Genomic DNA, 21,559 nt, shown 5'->3' on the forward strand with positions numbered 1-21,559 from the left:
GACTTATGTTTAGTTGTTTCACGTCTAATTACACCGAGACATTTTATGATCCAAACTCCACAATATTTATCGTGTTATGCAAGTAATATATAATGCAAGCTGGAAAATAATATCAATGTAATTATATAGTAGTCAACCGTTTACCCCTCGCTGTTCGCTTCGGTCCAAATCTTGGCATTTGTATCAAATTGAGCCTCTACGTAGCAACTGATCATGATCCTTCATCGTCCCTTCACTGGGAGTTGAGCGTCCATGCATCATGACAAATCACATGTTGAAATTTGTCAAGAAACATCAAATTTATTAATTTGAAGAAAGAAAGAAAAGTTGATTAGATTAGGCTAAGAGAGACGAAGTGAATTACCTGGGCATAATCACCTTTCTGATGAAAGTTGATCCGCTTCCTAACAAACTTCACATGCAAACATAAGGTCAAGAATCAAGATGTTGAATTCCATGCAAAACCTTGTCAAATGAACAGTCTCTTGCTTATTCCTCAGGCTCGCTGTCTCTTCGACCTATCAACATTCTATGGCAGCGGGCTAGCTAGTCACCACTAGGTAAACCCTAAACCACATTATTTTTCTAATTAATTAAGGACTTTGCTTATACGGCTCATGCTAATTACATTCTACAAGGAAATACTACTTTAGTGTAAGTAGCTTAATTTAATTTGGTAACTAGATTAGTTTCAAATCCAATTTAATTAGTATAACCGACATACACCTGAAAATAGAAACTTAGAAAGTTGGTGACTGTAGCCGCAAAAACTAGGGTAAAATTCCAACGATTATCAAAATTATGATGTTAAATTACCACAAAAGTGGTACTTAGCAACTTATAGCTTGCCCATTACTATTTCTTTCAATTTCTTTCTTCTTCATATTTCAAAGGGAAAAGAAGGAAAGCCAAAAGATACCTAAACCACTTCCCATATGAATCTGATAAATGCATATATATATATATATATATATATATATATATATATAAACTGGATTAGCTTGGGAGTTTTTGCTTCTTCTTTTTTTCCTTCTAGGTTAATGACTGTTTTATGCATAACTCAATAAATTTATAGGTTACTGCAGTCGATCTCGATCAACTACTAGGTCATACTCCAAGATGCCACATAATAAATAGCTAGTTATCTACTAATAAGCTGCCTTGTTTAACTTCTTAGATGATCAATCAAGTTGATTAATTTAGAAAGAGAAAAACATGATTACTTTCTAATTAGGGTTTTCAAGGGTACTCTGCCTAACCTTTACCTTAGGTTTCAGGTCGAACAGACAATGAAACTAAGATTATTTGCAAAGGGACTGCTCACTTGACGAGCATAGCATGGAATCCACTCACCCATATCAAAACACATCAACACATCAACACATCCGCGATCCTCGAGCATATATATTTGTTGACTTGTTCTAGATTTCTTTATTTTCTGCAAAAATCTCACACAAGTTATCATCCCATCTGAAAAAAAAAAAACACAACAAATATATTTGATTTGGACTAAGTACTTAAATCAAACTAAATAATTAGCACAACTACGGAAGAACGTATACGTACGTCAAAGCGGAAGAAGAGAGGGAGAAGACCGTGGTCTTTTGAGCAAGAGACCTAACTGGGAGGTGTACTACAGCTGCTGGGTTTGAGCTTCATTTTATAGAGATAAGAATGAACCTTTCTATGATTATCATTTTCAATTACAAATCATTGGTGGAGTGTGCGAATACTATAGGGATCTTCATATCAGCTAAATCGTTACACGTGATAATCGATATTTCAATAATTTGATTGTTTGTGCTTCCCTCTCATAAGAAATAGTTAAAAAAAAATTAATTATAGGCAAGATTCATTAATATAGTATAAAAGTACGGTGTAAATTGCAGCAGCTGGCACATTAGGGATTTAGGACAGTACATAGTCCGACATTCATGTAAAACCTTTAACGTGGTGGACCACCTACTTTATAGCTAATGATTAATTTTTGAAGGCGGACAATCTACTTTACAGCTTATGATTAATTCGAGTGATACTAAATAGATTAATTTTTTAGGTTAAATTTTAAAAGAAATGTTAAGATGATTTTCAAAAGTGGGAGTTTTCATGAATTTTCTTTCATCTTATATTTTTTGCACAATGTTTGATAATATTGATAAGAAAATTAACGTTAAATTGTGAGATGATACAGAGTTCATGAATAGTTCCACTTTGAAAGAATTTTCTAAATATTTCTCAATTGATAATTTATATGTTGTGTCAGCGATAATAAATAAACACGTTAATCACATTCAGATAATAATTTAATCATCAATAATTACTTCATATAGTTTACAAAATTTGATTTAAATAATCAATTTTTCTAAAATTACCTTTAATTCATTAGCCAGCTCACTTTCCACTCATTTGTTTCATGTTACTTTTTTGCCTCCGATGAGACAAAAACTTGTGTGGGGCTTGGCTTGCCACTGGATTTCGTTGAGTGGCATTACAATCCACTCAAAACTCGCCACGTGGCAAGTCTTAAATATATTCTTTTATCATTCTTTTATATAAAATATCATTCTTTTATATTTATAATTTTTATAATTATTTTTTTAACTAATTAATATATTATATATATTAATGTTATGTTTCCTTTTTTATTTCTTTCCCCCTATATTTTTTCTTTCTTTATACAATAGTTGCTTTGATCATGTGACATGAATAACCCACATATATAGATGTAGTAGGGTTATTTTCTTTTCTTTTAATTGGGGGTTTTTGGGTTCGGGTGAGGTTTTGTGGATTTTTATATTTATAATATGAATTAGGGTATCTTCTATGTTTGCTACCTTCTTTATTATGAGTCTTTAATTAATATATTAGTCTAATCTTTGATTTTTTTTTTTTTCAATTGATAGGTTGCTGCTGAGGCAATGGAGTTTGAAGAAGATTTGAAAATCGGAATGGTGGTGCATTCAGACGCTGAAGCTTACAGATACCTGGTTGCTTTCCATGATAAACTTGGAGTGGGTGCATAACTTTATTTTATTTTATTTTATTTTATTTAAAGAAAGAAAGAAATGAAATTGGGAAAGAAAGAAAGGGGAGGGAGTCCTATGACCTACGGCAAAACAAAGTGTGTGGGGGGGGGGGGGGGTGATTTGGGAAGAAAAAAAATAAGGGGAAAGAAATAAAAAAGGAAACATAACATTAATATATATAATATATTAATTAGTTAAAAATATAATTATAAAAAATTTAAATATAAAAGAATGATAAAAGAATATATTTAAGACTTGCCACGTGGGGGGGGATTTGGAAAGAAAAAAAAATAGGGGGAAAGAAATAAAAAAAGGAAACATAACATTAATATATATATATAATATTAATTAGTTAAAAAAATAATTATAAAAATTTTAAATATAAAAGAATGACAAAAGAATATATTTAAGACTTGCCACGTGGCAAGTTTTAAGTGGATTGTAGTGTCATTCAGCGAAGTCTAGTGGCAAGCTAAGCCTCATACAAGTTTTTCTCCTCGGGTGATTATATATCCACCTTAATTTGTTCTCTTTTAACAGATTTCTTAAAAGTAACCCTTGATGGTTGGCTGAAATCTCATGATACTTGGACAATAAATACACTAGATTTTTTTTATAGCTACAAGTGATGTAAACTCGTTCAAATTATGAAAAAGGAGTTCGGACTCGTGTGGAAGAAAATCACACCACTCAAACTAATTTGTTTGTTTAAATATTGAAGGATGCACGCATGATTGAATAAGGTTAATTATCCCATGTGGATTCATCAATATAAAAATATCTGCCGGTGTGGAAGGGAACTAGGGTATTATTAAAAGGCTGTGCTCGTGTGATTCTGAAATGTCGATAGAATCCGAGGGTCGAATACTAGATGTGCTCGTGTCAAACTCAGGAGAGCAAGGAAGACGGTGTTTGGATCATCGTTTTGATCGGGTTGGGTTTGGCTTATTTCTTGTTTTGGAGGTTTCAGATGAGACACCTCGTTGGCAACTTGAACAAAAAAACCAATTAGTCTTTTGGAGGCTTTTTTTTTTTTTTTTTTTTTTTTGGTTTTTCATGTTTTTTGTTTTTTTGTTTTTGTTTTCATTTAGCAGATTACTATTTTGACACTTGTAAGTTGTTTGCTCGTTATTATGAAATAGAATAAATTAGTTTTTATCATACTTGTGCAAAACTAAGTACAATGATATTCTAGGATTTCATACTGTTGACTCCACTTAGTAAGATATGGCGTTGTTATTGTTATTGTACATTTGATCTTCCAAAATACAATGCCATTTACCAACATTGGAACAATTATTACAATATTTTGTTGAAGAAAAAGAATCAGCTGAACACAAGTGATATTTCTACTCTAAACTACTCTAAGAAAAGAGAGAGGGTTTGAATTAGAGTCGATATGAGTTGAAGAAGACCATAATCATCAGGACAATCCACCACTAGTGTCTAGACAAGTTCAACATGCTTTTTTAACCTCATTTGCTCCTCATGCGTTGCAAAATTATAAAATATTTGTTTAAAGTGCCGTTCCTCCTTGTCGAAAAAGAAAATTCCAAATTACTTTGACTTGGAGTGCAGATAGCTAAAAACAGAATTGTCCAAAGTCGTTAAATAAGGAGTAAAAATGATCATGCACTCATAGGTTTATTACTCATAGGTTCATAGAGTTCTCAACCAAAAGTCCGAACCCAAAAAAAAGTTTGATCAACCCCAACAGTGGGATGACCATTTATCTGAATCGACAATTACCCATTTCAAGGGAGAATTACTTCAACAGGTGGTAGCAATGTCTGAGGCTTTTTCTCCTCCGGCGATGGCGGTGATGGATACGCCTCTTTCCCGTCATTGGTTTTTGGCTTTGACAAACCAAAGTGCTTAGTGCTCCCTTATCTTCTCTAACTTTTCAAAAATCTTCTTCCTGATCTCGGGATTGACAACGCGTTCGTCCGCAGGTTCTACTGGAAGAAGGGTGAGTGCTGCCAGTGTCCCAACAGGCACAGACAACATCACATCTCTTTGTGAAACTCCGAAGGCTTTCAGAGCCTCTACTTTTTCTTTTCCCTCACTTCTCAAGTGCAAAGATAACATCACATCTCAGAGATGAGTTGAAAAGTAAAAGACAAGTAATTGTTCTACAATCCATCGCAGTTTCAGTTTCTGTAAAAGATGATGCTCGAAAGTACTAAACAATGAAAAATCAAGTTGCAGCCTACTTACCCTACATCTCTGGGCCTTATGACAATTAAGAATCAAACTGAAAGACCGAACAATTAAATCCGGCTTTTTACAACTTAATCACTTTTCAAGAATACAGTTCAAAGGGACCTTAATAACCTGAAGCACAATGGACCACTGCACAGAAAACCAAAAAAGACTCATCCTACTACAAAGCCAAATTTAATCCATCTTCTTAATTCGTGATCCCTTTGTATCTGTGAACAGAAAAAATTATCAGTGCTTAGACCTTTGGGATGAAAACATTGAAGCTGGAGATGACAAAACAGATCATATGTTCGGTCCTTCTTACTGAGATAACCATGAATTCATCAAGACAAGCTTGATTACATAAATTATTAAGCATACATTGTGGACAGAAATTAACTCTAGCAATGTGAACCACAAGGCAAAGATTACAACACATGTGGCCCGCCTAACCGAGACTTAGTAACAAAATCTTCGTAACTTATCTCCACCAAAAACATACGATTGCTAGATTCTATAGACAATAAGTGAGATTGTCTCTTCTCTGCTTGAGTGAAACTCCGGATAGGCCGATACGGAGTTACAATGAAATAAAGTGCCAACTATGAAATTTAAGGTTGCAACGGCCCATGACTTAACATCATGCTCTTAACTTGCTTTGATATGGACAAAAGTAACCAGATCAGCTGCTTAGAAACAACCGTAACTTGTACAACCAAGTGACCAACGATGGTAAGGGGTACCATTTATGAAAAGATACACTTAGTTTCACATGGCACGAGACGATAGCTTCCCATAATAACTGCATTGCAGTCTGCACTCGATGACGCAAATTAGTTATTTCCCTTGAACCAACTAACTGAACTAACTGCAAATAGCTCTGTAACCCTCCCTCATAACAAACATTAGAACATCAAAAAAGTGCACGCAAACCTTACATCTTACAGTTTAAGTTTCTCGGTAATTAAATTTCCGGAAATAAGGAACATAATTTCTATAGTTGGCCCAAAACAAAGCGTAATGACATTCTAGGATGGCACTACGACTTATATATTTTTTTGGAAACATAGCTTTCAAAACGTTTTTACAAGTCGTGGTTCGATCCCCACCCACGCTACTAGCTAGACATACCATTTAAAGTAGTTTAGTAACTTAATACGGCATATGACACTATTCACTTTGTTTAATTTGAGTCCATAACCTTTTAGGTCATTACTCAAAGTAATCTTGCAAAATTCCTTGAAAGATGAATCGTTTAGAGTATTTTTCCTCAACACTATAAATTATGGTGTATGCTCAGTATATATCTGAAAATCTTTCACATGTCATTTCACTTAACTTTGGTTTAATTTTTTTCAAAATTGAAAAGAAAACATTTAATGTGACAGTTAATTAGAGTTCGGTGAAAAGACACATAACAGATGATTAGGTGTATAGTAAGCATACATCATAATTTATGGTAGTGAAAAAATGACTCATTAATAGAATATTGTTGAAGCAAAAGATTTTCCTCCAAAATCATATCAAGTACACAACGACATTTGAAGATGGAAATGGCAGCTCCCTGTAGTAAGTATAACTTTAAATTTTGAGGATATGTGAGGATGAAATGCATATTAGACACAAGATTGTATTAGGTTAAGATCTAAAGTATTTGACAACTTAATAAAGAAAAATCAACTTAAATCCATGAATCTTTAGAAAACTCATTTTATTGTTTTGTTTTATTAAGTTATCAAATATTTTAAGTCTATAAACTAATCTAATCTTGTGGCTAATTTGCATTTGATCTTCACAAGTTCTCATTTGAGAGAGCATGACTCTTTAATTTAATAGGAAAATTGGTTACTGCAAAACAACCAGCTGGAAGTAGTAGAGTACTGTGTTTTTTTTTTATATTTGGGGATGAAGGGGCATCCACAAACCTTTATTGATTGGAAACCAAGTTTAAACCCACTTCACTTTGTTCACCCCCCAAAAAAGAAAGAAAGTTCAAATCAGATAATTTAATTGGTAAACCAGATGACAAATACTCCCGAAAATGGTGGATAACCGTGATTTGCCACCAATTGTCCCTTTTTTATCCATGTGTTTCGACAAAAACAAAAAAAAAACAAAAAAACAAAAAAAAAAAAAAAAAAAAACAGATAAAAATACTACTAATTTGTTATAAAAAGTGAATCAAATCATTTGAGAAACAAATGAATCTAAAACTGCGGCCAGTCCAGTGGTGAGTATGGGTAGGGAGATGGATAAAATTAGACTAGAGATCAAGAGTTTTTTTTTTTTTTTTAATTACGATTATTAAGTGGATGAAGAAGGTTCGAAACTATTACATTAATTTAGGAGAGCGAGGAAGTTTCAAACCCGGAACGCATAGATAGAAAATCAACACCTTATCTACTAAAGTATTAAAATGGAAATCCAGAGTTCAGAATCTTACTTTGTATCGGAATGATATACAGGGAAATGAATTATATATGTGCATATAATGATAAATTTTGATGAATACTATGATTAATTTTCAAAACCATATAAATTTGGTTAGCATAAAAAAGGTTTATGAATTTCATATTATATACGGGTAACAAAATAAAAATACAAGAATTTCACATTAGAATATTGACAAAATCGAATGACTTATGTTTAGTTGTTTCACATCTAATTACACCGAGGCATTTACAGATACTGATACAAACTCCATAGTATTTATCGTGTTATGCAAATAATATATGGTGCAAGCTGGGAAATAATGTCAATGTAATTATATAGTAGTGTACCATTGACCCTTTGCTGTTCACTCCAAATCTTGGCATTCGTATCAAACGAGCCACTACGTAGCAACTGATCATGATCCTCCATCGTCCCTTCACTGGGAGTTGAGCCTCCATGCATCATCACAAATCGCATGTTGAAATTTGTCAAGAATATCAAATATATTAATTTGAAGAAAGAAAGAAAAGTTGACTAGATTAGAGGCTAAGAGAGACTAAGTGAATTACCTGGGCTTAATCACCTTTCTGATGAAAGTTGATCCGCTTCCTAATAAACTTCATATGCAAACATAAAGTCAAGAATCAAGATGTTGAATTCCATGCAAACCCTTGTCAAATGAACAGTCTCTTGCTTATACATCAGGCTCGCTGTCTCTTCGACCTATGAACATTCTATGGTAGCAGGCTAGCTAGTCACGACTAGGTAAACCCTAAACCACATTATTTTTCTAATTAATTAAGGACTTGCTTATACGGCTCATGCTAATTACATTTTACAGTTAGAAATCAAGGAAATACTACTTTAGTGTAAGTAACTTAATCTAATTTGGTAACTAGATTAGTTTCAAATCCAATTCAATTAGTATAACCGACATACACCTGAAAATAGAAAATTGGTGGCCGCAGCCGCAAAAACTAGGGTAAAATTCCAACGATTATCAAAATTATGATGTTAAATTACCACAAAAGTGGTACTTAGCAACTTATAGCCAGCCTATTACTATTTCCTTCAATTTCTTTCTTCTTCATATTTCAAAAGGAAAAGAAGGAAAGCCAAAAGATACCTAAACCACTTCCCAAATGAATCTGATAAATGCATATGCATAAACTGGATTAGCTTGGGAGTTTTTGCTTTTTTTTTTCCCTTCTAGTTTAATGACTGTTTTATGCATAACTCAACAAATTTATAGGTTACTGCAGTCGATCTCGATCAACTAGGTCATACTCCAAGATGCCACAAAATAAATAGCTAGTTATCTACTAATAAGCTGCCTTGTTTAACTTCTTAGATGATCAATCAAGTTGATTAATTTAGAAAGAGAAAAACATGATTACTTTCTAATTAGGGTTTTCAAGGGTACTATGCCTAACCTTTACCTTAGGTTTCAGGTCGAACAGACAACGAAACTAAGATTATTTGCAACGGGACTGCTCACTTGACAAGCATAGCATGGAATCCACTCACCCATATCAAAACACATCAACACATCAGCGATCCTCGATCATAAATATTTGTTGACTTGTTCTAGATTTCTTTATTTTCTGCAAAAATCTCACACAAGTCATCATCCCATCTGAAAAAAAAAAAAACACAACAAACATATTTGATTTGGAATAAGTACGTAAATCAAACTAAATAGTTAGCAAAACTACGGAGAACGTATACGTACGTCAAAGCGGAAGAAGGGAGAGAGAAGAACGTGGTCTTTTGAGCAAGAGACCAAACTGGGAGGTGCAATACAGCTGCTGGTTTGAGCTTCATTTTATAGAGATTAGCAGATGAGCACACACTCTATATGTGTGAACAACCGCTCATCTCCTCCCACGTTCTCCTCAAATGCAACGGCTTTAGTTCATTCAAACTATCCAAAAAACATCATGATTTCACTTACGTGTATGAAAAAAGTGATTGTGGGACAATTTCTCTTAATAAATGTATATTTTTTATCTTATGTAAATGTCGATATAAAATTACTATTTTGCCCTTATTATGTAAATATTGTGTATCAAAAGTGAGGGCAAAATAAGAAAAAAGGAGGGAAAGTTCAAAAGATACAAAATTACTATTTTGCCCTCCTCATGTCAACATTGTGTATTCAAAAGTGAGGATAAAATTATAAGAAAATGAGGTAAAAAGTTGACAAGTCCTCTTCTCTTAATAGAATAGATGGAATAGATAAGAAGGAACCTTTCTGTGGTTATCATTTTCAATTACAAATTATTGGTGGAGCGTGTGAATTCTATACGGATCTTCATGTCAGCTGAATCCTTACACGTGACAGATCATTGACCAATCGATATTTAATTGTTGTGTTTCCCTCTCATAAGAAATAGTTAAAAATAATAATTATAGGTAAGATTCATTGATATAGGATCAATGGACGGTGTAAATTGTATCAGCTGTCACATTCGGGATTTAGGACAACATACATGGTCCGACATTCATGTAAAACTTGTAACGTGGTGGACCACCTACTTTATATCTTATGATTAATTCACAAGTAATGCTAAGCTGATTAATTTTTCAGACTAAATTTTAAGAGAAATGTTAAGTAAATTTGCAAAAGTGAAAGTCATTATAGACTCTCTTTTACTTCATATTTTTTTGCCCAATATTTGATAATATTGGCACGAGAATTAACGTTAAATTATGAGGTGATAGAGAGTTCATAGAGAGTCCTACTTTGAAAGAGTTTCCTAAGTATTTCTCAATTGGTAAATTATATGTTGTGTCAGCAATAGTAAATAAACACGTTAATCACACTTAAATAATAATTAATCGTCAACAATCACTTCATATAGTTTACAAAATTTGATTTAAATAACCAGTCTTTCTAAAATTACCTTTAATTCATTAGCTAGCTCACTTTCCACTCATTTGTTTCATTTTACTTTTTTGCTTCAGATGATTATATATCCACCTTAATTTGTTCTCTTTTAACAGATTTCTTAAAAGTAACCCTTGATGGTTGGCTGAAATTTCATGATATTTGGACAATAAATACACTAGAGTTTTTTAAATATACAAGTGATGTAAACTCGTTTAAATTATGAAAAAGGAGTTCGAACTCGTGTGGAAAGAAAATCACACCACTCAAATTAATTTGTCTAAGATGGAGGCTGCATAATATAAACCTAATATTATTAGAAATGCATTTTTGTTTAAATATTGTAGGATGCATGCATCATTGAATAAAGTTAATTATCCCATGTGGATTCATCAATATAAAAATATTTGCTAGTGTGGAAGGGAACTAGGGTATTATTACAAAGGCCGAGCAACGTGGTTTATTGTTAATTCATATACTTAATTATGGTGAACCTGCGCTCTCCACTCTCCATGCATATGATGTCATATTATATATGTGGGATATACATAATGAAAATGAGTCTCACATTGATGAAAGAAAAGACTTTATATGCGCTTGTAAGTAATTGAGATTCTCCCTATATTACCATTTAGTTTTATAGTGGAACCTCAACTTCTACAATACTGCATTATACATGTGCTTAATTTGACCTATATTGAAAATATGAAGTATATCCCTTGGAATTCAATTTTCATTAACTAAAACCCACAATTGTAAAATTTTATAATAAAAACTCAATGACTAGGCTCCAACTAAGCAATATCCATAATTAAGTATGATTTAGCAAAATTGGTATTTTTGGACGTCTAAATTACCCCTAATATCATTGACTTTGGGTCTATTACTTGTTATCTACATTTATTTTATATTATTTCATTCAATTACACGTTTTAAAACGTTTATGCAGATTTGGAAAAGAAAAATTTTAGTGTCATGATTTCCAATGCATATTAATAACAAAAATTACATGATATTAGAGTTTTGATTCCTTATATAGTTGTTTTCACATTTATGTAAAATGAGCATTTTTTTTCCTTTTCAAATAATTGTAACAGGTAAATTAGTATTTTTCACAGATATACAAATGTTATTTTAGTCAAAATTACCAATAATAATATCAAAACGCACCTAAAATATGTAATAATACATGTAAAATAATTTACCTACAGAATAAATGAATGTTGATTGATTGCAAACAACACATAATAAAAAAAAATGTGCCTAGTATATGTAATAATACATGCAAAATAGTTTACCTACAAAATAAAAGGATGTTTTTAGCCAATTGATTCAAAGTTAATTAATTACCTATATTCTACTTAAAAATATAGGTAATTTATTTCACACAGATATAATAATAACAAAATGTGCCTAATGTATACATGCAAAATAATTTACCATACCTACAATGATTGTCAAACAAATATAAGAAATGGATGGTAAGACAAGTATAAAGTAGATACTTTTGTAATAATAAAGCACTTATGTGCCATAATTATGGTGGATAATTAAATTCATCAACATAATTAGGGTGTTGTGGCACAATTGTAAATATTTTGAAAATAATAGGTATTTATTTGTTTACATGGTAGTTTATTTCAAATTTGGGTTTTATTTGGATGTTTAAAACGAGATAGATTTTTGTCAAGAAAATAAGTATTGCATGGGCTTATATCTAAAGAACCCTATAAATAAGTACAGATACTTAAGTAATTTTGTAGATCTCTCTCTGCAAATAATCAAAACGAGAAATAGCGTAACAAAGAAAAACTTCAGCCTGCATACGTAGGGCTTGGAAGATCATAATTCCTACTATATATGTTGCTAGAAATCAAACCAACATTTTTATAACGGAAACTGTATGCGCATTCTCCTTAAACATCTCGATCAATAGAAAACTGGAGATGGTTTTACTTGTGTTAGTTTGATCATGAGCTGTTTAATAAGTTTCTTTTAGAGTTAATTAACTGGATAAGCAATATATATAATCTGCTCATCAGAGATCTTGCCAGGCTCCAAGCTAATGGAGGTCCTATGTATACTCCAGTCCAGATTATATTATGTAGCAAGCTAGAGAACAGAAGTAGGTCATCATATAGCTTGGCCTTGTGATGATCTAGCTATGGAAACTTCCTTTTCCTGCACATCATTATTGTACATATCAATAAGGACAATACTTGCATCATCATCTGTGATTGATACTTACAACTCTCGTACATGATGAGAACAAGTAGTCAGAGCAGCTCCACATACGACGCCTATATGGATTGTAAGTGAATTAAAGACCATAACGAAGAGGGAGTGTGCAGAAAGAGCTCCACATACGGGGACAATGAACATATGATGCCTCAGTGTTTTTTTTTTTTTGGGGGGGGGGGGGGGGGGGGGGGGCGGCGCGGGGGAGGGGGGATGGGGATAATGAACATTCGTACATGATGAGTACAAGTAGGCAGAGCAGCTCCACATACGAGGCCTATATGGATTGTAAGTGAATTAAAGACCATAACTAAGAGGGAGTGTGCAGAAAGAGCTCCACATACGGGGACAATGAACATATGATGCCTCAGTGTTTTCTTTGTGTGTAGAATATCTAGGGCCGACCTGTCTTCAATGAGGAAAGCTTAAAGGTAGGTTATTAGTTATATCTTTAGTTCATGATTGAACTGCACGTGGAGTGGATGTGGGCCTCGTCAATTTAATAAAGAACATCTCGTCAATTGTGAATAAAAGTCCACATGTCAGCTCTAGAATTTTCTGAATTATTTTTTGCTCCACACCAGTTACTTACCATATTGGCCTGTTTATGCCAGCCAAGACCAGAGTGCTTGTATCGTGTCATCCACGGGCTTTGCTTGGGTCATTGAAAACAAATTAAATCAGCTATTATACATTTAGCCATACGGGAAATAAAGATAAACAATAAGCTCATCTGTATACTCAATTGTAGTTAAAAGTAGGGTTGAGAAGATTATACTTGATCCAACTTTGTGATCAATTATAAGTCCTTGTGACTAAATTAGGAACTGTTATTGTACATTCCAATATAGTCAGTTTATAAAATTCAGTAGTAGCATTCAGTTATTTGAGAGAGAAGGAGAGATCAGACCCGGATACCAGGTGCTGCCTGGGCTGGTGTACGCCATGTTCGGTGAAGATAGTATATGGGTGTGGCAGTAATGGGGACAATTAGAAAACTGACAGATCGAGACAATTTGAAGAGAGGGTTGGAGATCGATTGGGGTGTCACATTCCATGCAAAACCTTGTCAAGCGAACAGTCCCTTGCATAACCCTCATATTCATTGTCAGATCAACCTTGCATTTGCATACCCTTAATTAGCTAATATACAATAAGCCATTTTCTAGTTACCTTCTCAAATTTTAAGGTAGAGAGGGAATCGATCAAGTTATTTGAACTGTAGTATGGTAAATTACTTAACTGTATGGAGGAGGAGACCTAGAGTTCATATTTTCCAACATCACCTTATTTTCACCTTGCCATTGACCCTCGATCATGGAAAAGGGCCAAAACTAATTGATTGCATCACTCTAGCCATCTATATGTGCTAGAATCTTAACCTTGCCTTCAACGTTAATTAGCAGTCCATATTTCAGTTGTGTAAAAATATGCTACGCTCCATATGTCATAAGAAAGACAATATAACCCATTAATTCAATTATATATTGTTTAAGATGAAGTAAATACAGACATATTCCTATTAAAACTAGCTTATACACAAATATATGGTTTAACTCGTGAGTATTCCTCTCTAAATTACTTATCACGATTTGTAGCAAAAGTCTTTGTTGGTAACTCCGTTATAATATCCATCCAGTAGTTTACCTTTTAAACTCTTTATTTTGGATGAAATTTATAATAGTGTTACTCAAATGGACCATTGCTCTATATTGTGACAAGTTCAAGGGCCAATACTCATGACCTTTTAGTTCATGAACCAAAATTTCAATTAGACTAAAGTTGATAACATTAGAGGGTGAAATTGAATGGATATTCTATCACTCTAGCTATATATCTACATATATATGTACCCAACTAGCGTTTTGGAAGTCTCACTGTACCTGAAATTCACATGCAAAGCTGTACATCTACCAAACAACACATAAAATGCACACATGTAATTCATGCAAATCATATTATTAGTCAATTTGTTCGCCTCACAAAATCATGGAGGGTGGGCACATTTTCCAGGTAAGATTATGTATGAGAAAACCCAAAACCAATTATAGTAATTAATCAATTAAGTTGATCGACACATAAACAAATCTGGTTACTCACGAAAGAAAAAAAGAAAGTGGTCCTGGAAGCTGAATATTCTCTAATCCTATAACTATGCAAGACAATTCGAGCGAGGGTTTTTATATATATTTCAAGGTCGAACAGACAACGAAAAAAAGGGCAATCCAAGAAAGGGCTGCTCGCATGACAAGCACAGCATGGAAAGTACTCACCCATGTATAAAAATAGCATAGAATCTCTTCCTTCAGATTCTGCACGGCTGGAAATTTATATCCATCTGGTGCAAAATTGTTGTACTCAGAATATGTATGGTACTTATAACGTAACCAAATTAAGTAAAACACAAATAGCAGAACGCAGACGATAATAAAAAGAAGAGCAAGTAGTACCTCTGATCTGGCAGAGAGGATGTGTGCTAGCCTAGCCTGGTTTTGTCACAAGCATCAGGGGCTTAATTTATAGAGAGATGATGATATATTAATTGATCAAATATGAAAATAATAAATAAATATCTGATGAGAGGGGTTGAAGCGTGTGAAAGTGGGGACATATGGGATTGAGCTACATTTGACACGTGACAGAGGGGATTTGACTTTGACTCACGGGTGACACATTGCGCATGAAGAAATTAGGGAAGTGAATGGTATGGTGCATGTCACGTGCCTCTCATTCTTAACTTCCCCTCTACCTCCTCTCTCTCTCTCTCTCTCTCTCCCCTTCTCGTCTACTCAAATTCAAACATGTAAAGAAATATGCAGCACACAAAAAAAATTCCCCTTTTTCCCTTTATCTTAATTTTTTCCTTTTAAGTTCATTTTACTTGTTTTTGGCTTACGGTGTATCTTATTTCTGATTGGTGTTGAATGGCCAGAAGTAACTAGTCAGAACCTTACTTATAGAGTAAACAAGCCGGATATGCTAGTGGGATTATGTAATTAACACCCAACAAAGAGAAACAGAGAGAGAGAGAGAGAGAGCATTAATAAAGAAAGAAAACAAGACGACCATGATGGAGGTTAGCTGTGCTCGTGTGATTCTGAAATGTCGATAGAATCCGAGGTCGAATACTTGATGTGCTTGTCCAACCTCTCACATGATATCACGTCTTATCTACCAATAAACTCAAAACTCTCATTTTGTGTTGAAGTTTCATATCTTAGCATAATTAGCGCTTTTTTGTATTTAGTTTAGTGCTTTAAATTAGACATCTCTTTCACAGTTAATCTTTTAACAAAATATAGCAACACACCAACACACGGACACTGAGATTAATGGTGTTGAAGACATCATTTGTTACCTCAAAAGTACTAGGGATTGGGCTTATTCTATCCCTAAGCAACTCAAAATAGAGACCACCCCCTTGGTTTTTTGAAAGGGTAATGCTAAAGAGACCAAATTTTTAAACTAAATTTTGTAAACCAAATGATAAGGTTGTTGATGATTGGTTTATTACTTAAGTGTTGATTAATATGTATATTTCTTGTTGGTGACACATCATTTGGTTTGCAAATTTAGTTTATAAATTTGGTCTCCCTAACATTATTCTTTTCAAAATTATGTTTGCTTTGTTGGATATGCTGACGCAAGTTATTTATATGACTTGCACAAGGCATGTTTTCAAACTAGTCATGTCTTTAACGTTGGAAACATCACAATATCTTTCAAGTTAACCAAACAAACCTTAGTTGCGACTTCTTCAAACCTTTTTGAAATTCTAACCCTTCACGAGGTCACAGTGAATTTTTCTGGCTGAGAGCTGTTGTTGAGTATATTCAGAACACTTGCTGACTTCCTTCCGTCATTGATGTACATACAATGATCTATGAAGACAATGCCGCTTGTATCGACCAAACCAAAAAGGGATACATCAAAGAAGACAACCCAAACATATTGTGTTGAAGTTCTTCTTCTCCCATCAGTAGTAAGAGCATCATAAATTGAAGTCAAGCATATATGTTCCCAAAACAACCTTGCCAACTACTTTACCAAGTCATTACCGAAGTCTACTTTTCAAAAGTTTGTTCAGTGAATTGGCATAAGTGAATTGTCTGATTTGCAACGCTTGTAATTCTCAAGGAGAGTTTTGTCAAACTCAGGAGAGTATTCTGAAACATACTTAATTTACCTTAGTGCACTCTTTTCCCTATGATCAAGATTCTTTTACCCCATTGAGTTTTTGTTGCCTGACCAAGTTTTGACGAGGCACCTATTTACCCTTGTGGGTGTTTTACTTGCATCTAGAAGACTTTAGTTTTGACTTATTGCAGTTACTCACTTTTCTTCTTAGATTATATGTTTTGTCCCACATTGCGTTTTACCATAATCAAATTTTGTGAGATTTACTCAGGTGCAGTTCTCTATTTGAGACTCACGTATTCTATATAAATGCAAGCAAGGTAACTTCATCAACTACTGTAATGTCCTACCTAAAGAGCTAATACTACTATTTAAGTATTTGAGAAATGCTAAAGGGACTCTTTCAAAAGTGAACTCTTCATAGACTCTCTGCCACCTCACATTTTAAACGTCAATTCCCGTGCCAATATTATAATACATTGTGCCAAAAATATGAGGTGACAGAGAGTCTAGAGCCTCACTTTTGAGAGAGTCTCCTCAACGTTTCTCCGAGTACTCAAGGGAAAGTGTTCTAATTAATATTTGATGTTATGTGTTTGTGTAAATACTAGGTAGAGTTATGATAGGATTCTTATGTAATATAGGTGATTCTTTCCCGTTAGACTTTGTGTTTTTTGTGAGCAATTTTTTCTCTTCCTATTGTTTAACACACAAAAAAAATACATTACAATTTTCCTAAACTTTTTTTCTTCCACCCCTCACTAAAATAGGCAACAACAACTAGCTTATTATTCTGTCCCCTTTTTTTGGGTATCCACGCACATGCAATTTATAGTTGGTTGGTTATATCTTGGTCATTTTGTGAGTTAATTAGATTGGGCCAAGTCATTTCTGAAAGGTCCAATAGAAGCCAATTCATGTCCTAATACAAATGGCCCACACAGTGATTAGTTAATTTTTGGGCTGGATCAAGGTTGCCAGACCAGATAAACAATATGGTATTGGGCTTGTAAAAAATTTGTGATATTTGGATTTGGACTTGCTGAATGCACCCAAATATGCCCAATTCATTTTTTTTTTTCTTTAGCTAAAACTGACAGATTATATTGGAGCATCTCCAATCATGTTTTATTTTTAAGTTAAATTTTAGCTAAAAAATTAAGAAGTTATTTTACAAACTCCTTATAAAATTTAAACTCCGATCATACTCTCTATTTTAGGAAGTCATGATAATTGTGATTTGTGAACTATAGGATTAAAATTTTTATTAAATTTTTTTTTTTGTCAAACGATATATAGACTTTGTTAGATTAGCCACCGACAGAGTTCGAACTCATACCCTCATGCAAGGTCTCAACTCTATTCCACCACTGTGGTAAATGACCACTTATTTTTATTTAAAATTTATTAAAATTGTATTTTAAGCGGAGGGAGAAGAGTTCAAAACTATTACACTAACTTAAGGGAGGGGGAGTTTCGAACCCAAGACACATGGATAGGAACCCAACACCCTTATCCACTAGGATATTGGACTCCCTTCATGTTATTAAAATTGTAATAATTAATGCTAGGAGCTCCTTTCTCATTCACTAGATTTAGACCATCTCTAACCGACTCGCCCAAATAGTCATAGGGCTAAAAATAGCCCGTTTTGACACAAAAACCATCTCAAACCGAGGGTTAGGCCAAAAAGCTCGTGGTCCCCATGTAGCCAAAAATGGGGGAATTGGCCAAAGGGCTGGCCAAGAGCAGCCAACCCACCAGCTCTATAGCCCAGCCTTTCAGTGCCAGAATGTCAAGCTTGACATTTTGCCAGCTCTCCAGCACCAGAATGTCAAACTTGACATTTTGCCAGCCTTCTAGCGCCAAAATGTCAAGCTTGACATTTTGCCAGCTTTCCAGCTCAGCCCATTTGAATGCCAACAACTACTTAATGTCAGCTAGCAAAGCTAGCTGACGTCATGCTGCCGTTAGGTTACCGTTGGAATTTGAATTTTTTTTTTTTTGACGATTTTTTTTATTTACTTTTTTTTTTCCTATAAATACCTAAACCATTCATACACCATTTCTCACATACTTTTCACCATTCCATACTATTTTACCTCATTTTATTTCAATTCTTCACATTCTATTCTCTTACATCTTCCAATAATATTTCCTTTAATTTTTTCAATAATTTTCAAATGGCTACATTTGCAATGAAAGGAAAGGTTTGGACCCAAAAAGAAGATGAAGCTCTTTGCAGGGCTTATTGATGGGTCTCGGAAGATAGTGTCAAGGGTCGTTCTTAAACAAGTGAAGGCGTTTGGAGGTGTGTGAATTCTACCCCAATATCCAGCCAATTTATTAACATTGGAAGCTAAAGATAAGAAGTGTCACGTAAATAAGAATCCTATCTAAAATTTGCACAACCAATTATATCTCAACACATGGCACTTGAAATCCTAAATGAAAAATTATTAAGATAACATAAGATAAGAAATCTGGAGAGTTACTCACTTTAGCGGCACGTGTCACTCGAAATCCAATCCGAAAAATTATTAAGATTACATAAAGATAAGAAATTTGGAGAGTTACTCACGTTAGCAACACATGTCACTCGAAATCATATCCAAAAAATTATTGAGATTATATAAAAATAAGAAATCCGGAGGCTTATTCATTTGGCGACAAGTAGCACTTAAAATATGTCTGAAAACCTTATTTTAATATGGTAGTTTAATTTAAGTAACCATATTAATTCAATTAAAATAATAAATTATGTTTGGCCTATGGCCCTTTGGCCCCTTCGGTTGGAGATGGTTTTTTATCAAAGGGCTATGTTTGGCCTATGGCCTCCTCGGTTGGAGATGGTATAAAATATAGCATGACACTGTTCATTAAAATATAATTTCTTGCATAGCTATAAGGCTAAAGGGAGCCTTTTGGCTCTCCTTCGGTTGGAGATGCCCTAAGGAGCTCCTAGAGGTTTTGCCATCTTAGAGCATAATAGAGATGTGATTGGAGATGAATTTTTCCAAACTTCTCCCTATATTTTTGTTAGGAGCCCATTTAAGAAGCCCATTGGAGTTGCTGTGGGTACTAATTTACTACCAATACCATGCATATAGAAACTTTTTTTTAACATTATAAGATAAATATATATAAATAATGCTAGAGTCATCACTTACCACCAAAATTATTCACAAATGATGCGTTTGCGCAATTGTTAGTAATAAATAAATTTTAAATCACCCAGGATTTTTTTTTTTTCTGAAAAATATGTACATATCTAAATTTACATTAATCAAGAACTGATGCATTATATAATGAATAAATTTAGTGTCTCTAGTGATACGAATGCCTCTTTTTTTTTTAATCAAGTATGCGTGGTATACAGATTGATAAACTGTATGTGTGCTTCCAAGAAGTAAAACTACAAGAAGATATTAAACAAGGAGCTCGAATTTTTCCCTGTATTTTCTATGGAATTCCAATAACCTTCTGGGAACTGGAACACTATATTCATGTTCTAATCCAACTCTGCAAATATCAACACTAATTTCCCAGAAAAGAAATGAAAATAATGAGGAAGAAACATAACTGTGCGTTGAGTTATATCAAATTATCAATCTTCCATGGTCATGAAAACAAATAAAAGAAAATAAGAGAAGTCCCGTTTCTGCTTCTGCTTCTTCTAGGGTTAACTTATATTACGGGCACATGACATAATCATCGTGATTATAAGAGAGCTCGGTGTCCCGGAATGGGCTGAGCTTGTTATGGCATGGCGACGGTCCAGAAGGAGGCACGAGGCCTCTCGGAAGCATGCCTTGAATCGATCTTTTAAACTCATCGACTTCAACTTCCTTCAAAACTCTGCTGCAGCTTCCCATTGATGTCATTCTCAAAAGCAGAAGCAGAAAAATAACATAAGTGATTAACAAGCTCTTTGGAGGAGATGACATTACGATCAGCATGCTCATTTCTAATATATATTTTTATTTATATAGAAAGAATTATAGGGATGATAAGAGAAGTTGAGTGCCGTCTGTATTGGACTGGGTACTGTTAGAATCTTTGACATAAGGGGATTTAAAAAAACTAATTAATAGGACTATTTGAATGTTATTTAATTTTGTTGTTGGTAGAGTTTCAACGCCAATGAAACAAGGGTGCTCTCAACTGTTGAATTGTGTATGTGTTGTTTTTGAATGCCGTAGATATGATTGTCAAAAGGTTGAACAAACGCAATAGCAGCCATTTTGGAAAACACAGAAATTAAACAATATTGAAGTTTAAATTGTAACAACACCTTTTTTTATTCAAACGAAAACTCATCCCTATCAAGTAATTTTTAGTTTGATAGTCATACCGCCTATTGTTATGAAATCTCAACCTGTGCAACTGACCACCATCTCAATTAATTTTTATGCGTTTAAGAATTAAAAAATGACGTCTAAACCTGCCTAGGTTAGGTGCATACCTAGACTCGTCTAAGTCGAGACTCTTTATATTCCTGTTCTCCATATTTTCAATATGTTCTAATACTTTATAATCTATATACATCATTCTATTTTGCAATTTATGTATCTCTAGAGTTTAAGTCTTCAAGACTTCATGATTCTTGCTCTTCTACTAGGTCAAGGAACTT

General features: G+C 33.8%; 1 long non-coding RNA gene across 2 annotated transcripts; it reads right to left on the reverse strand.

The window, feature by feature from the left end:
* Positions 1–7,821: 7,821 nt before the first annotated feature.
* LOC137732245 (uncharacterized) lies at positions 7,822–9,528 on the reverse strand. Of its 2 annotated transcripts, none has more exons than XR_011068321.1 (2): positions 9,394–9,528; positions 7,822–9,265 (listed from the first exon to the last, which is right to left on the reverse strand). It is a non-coding gene; the product is annotated as an uncharacterized lncRNA (long non-coding RNA). The 2 variants fall into 2 exon arrangements; XR_011068320.1 differs by having other exon boundaries at positions 7,822–9,297.
* Between the last annotated feature and the right edge of the window lie 12,031 nt (positions 9,529–21,559).

This window comes from Pyrus communis, chromosome 4, assembly GCF_963583255.1.
Source record: "Pyrus communis chromosome 4, drPyrComm1.1, whole genome shotgun sequence".
NCBI lineage: Eukaryota > Viridiplantae > Streptophyta > Magnoliopsida > Rosales > Rosaceae > Pyrus > Pyrus communis.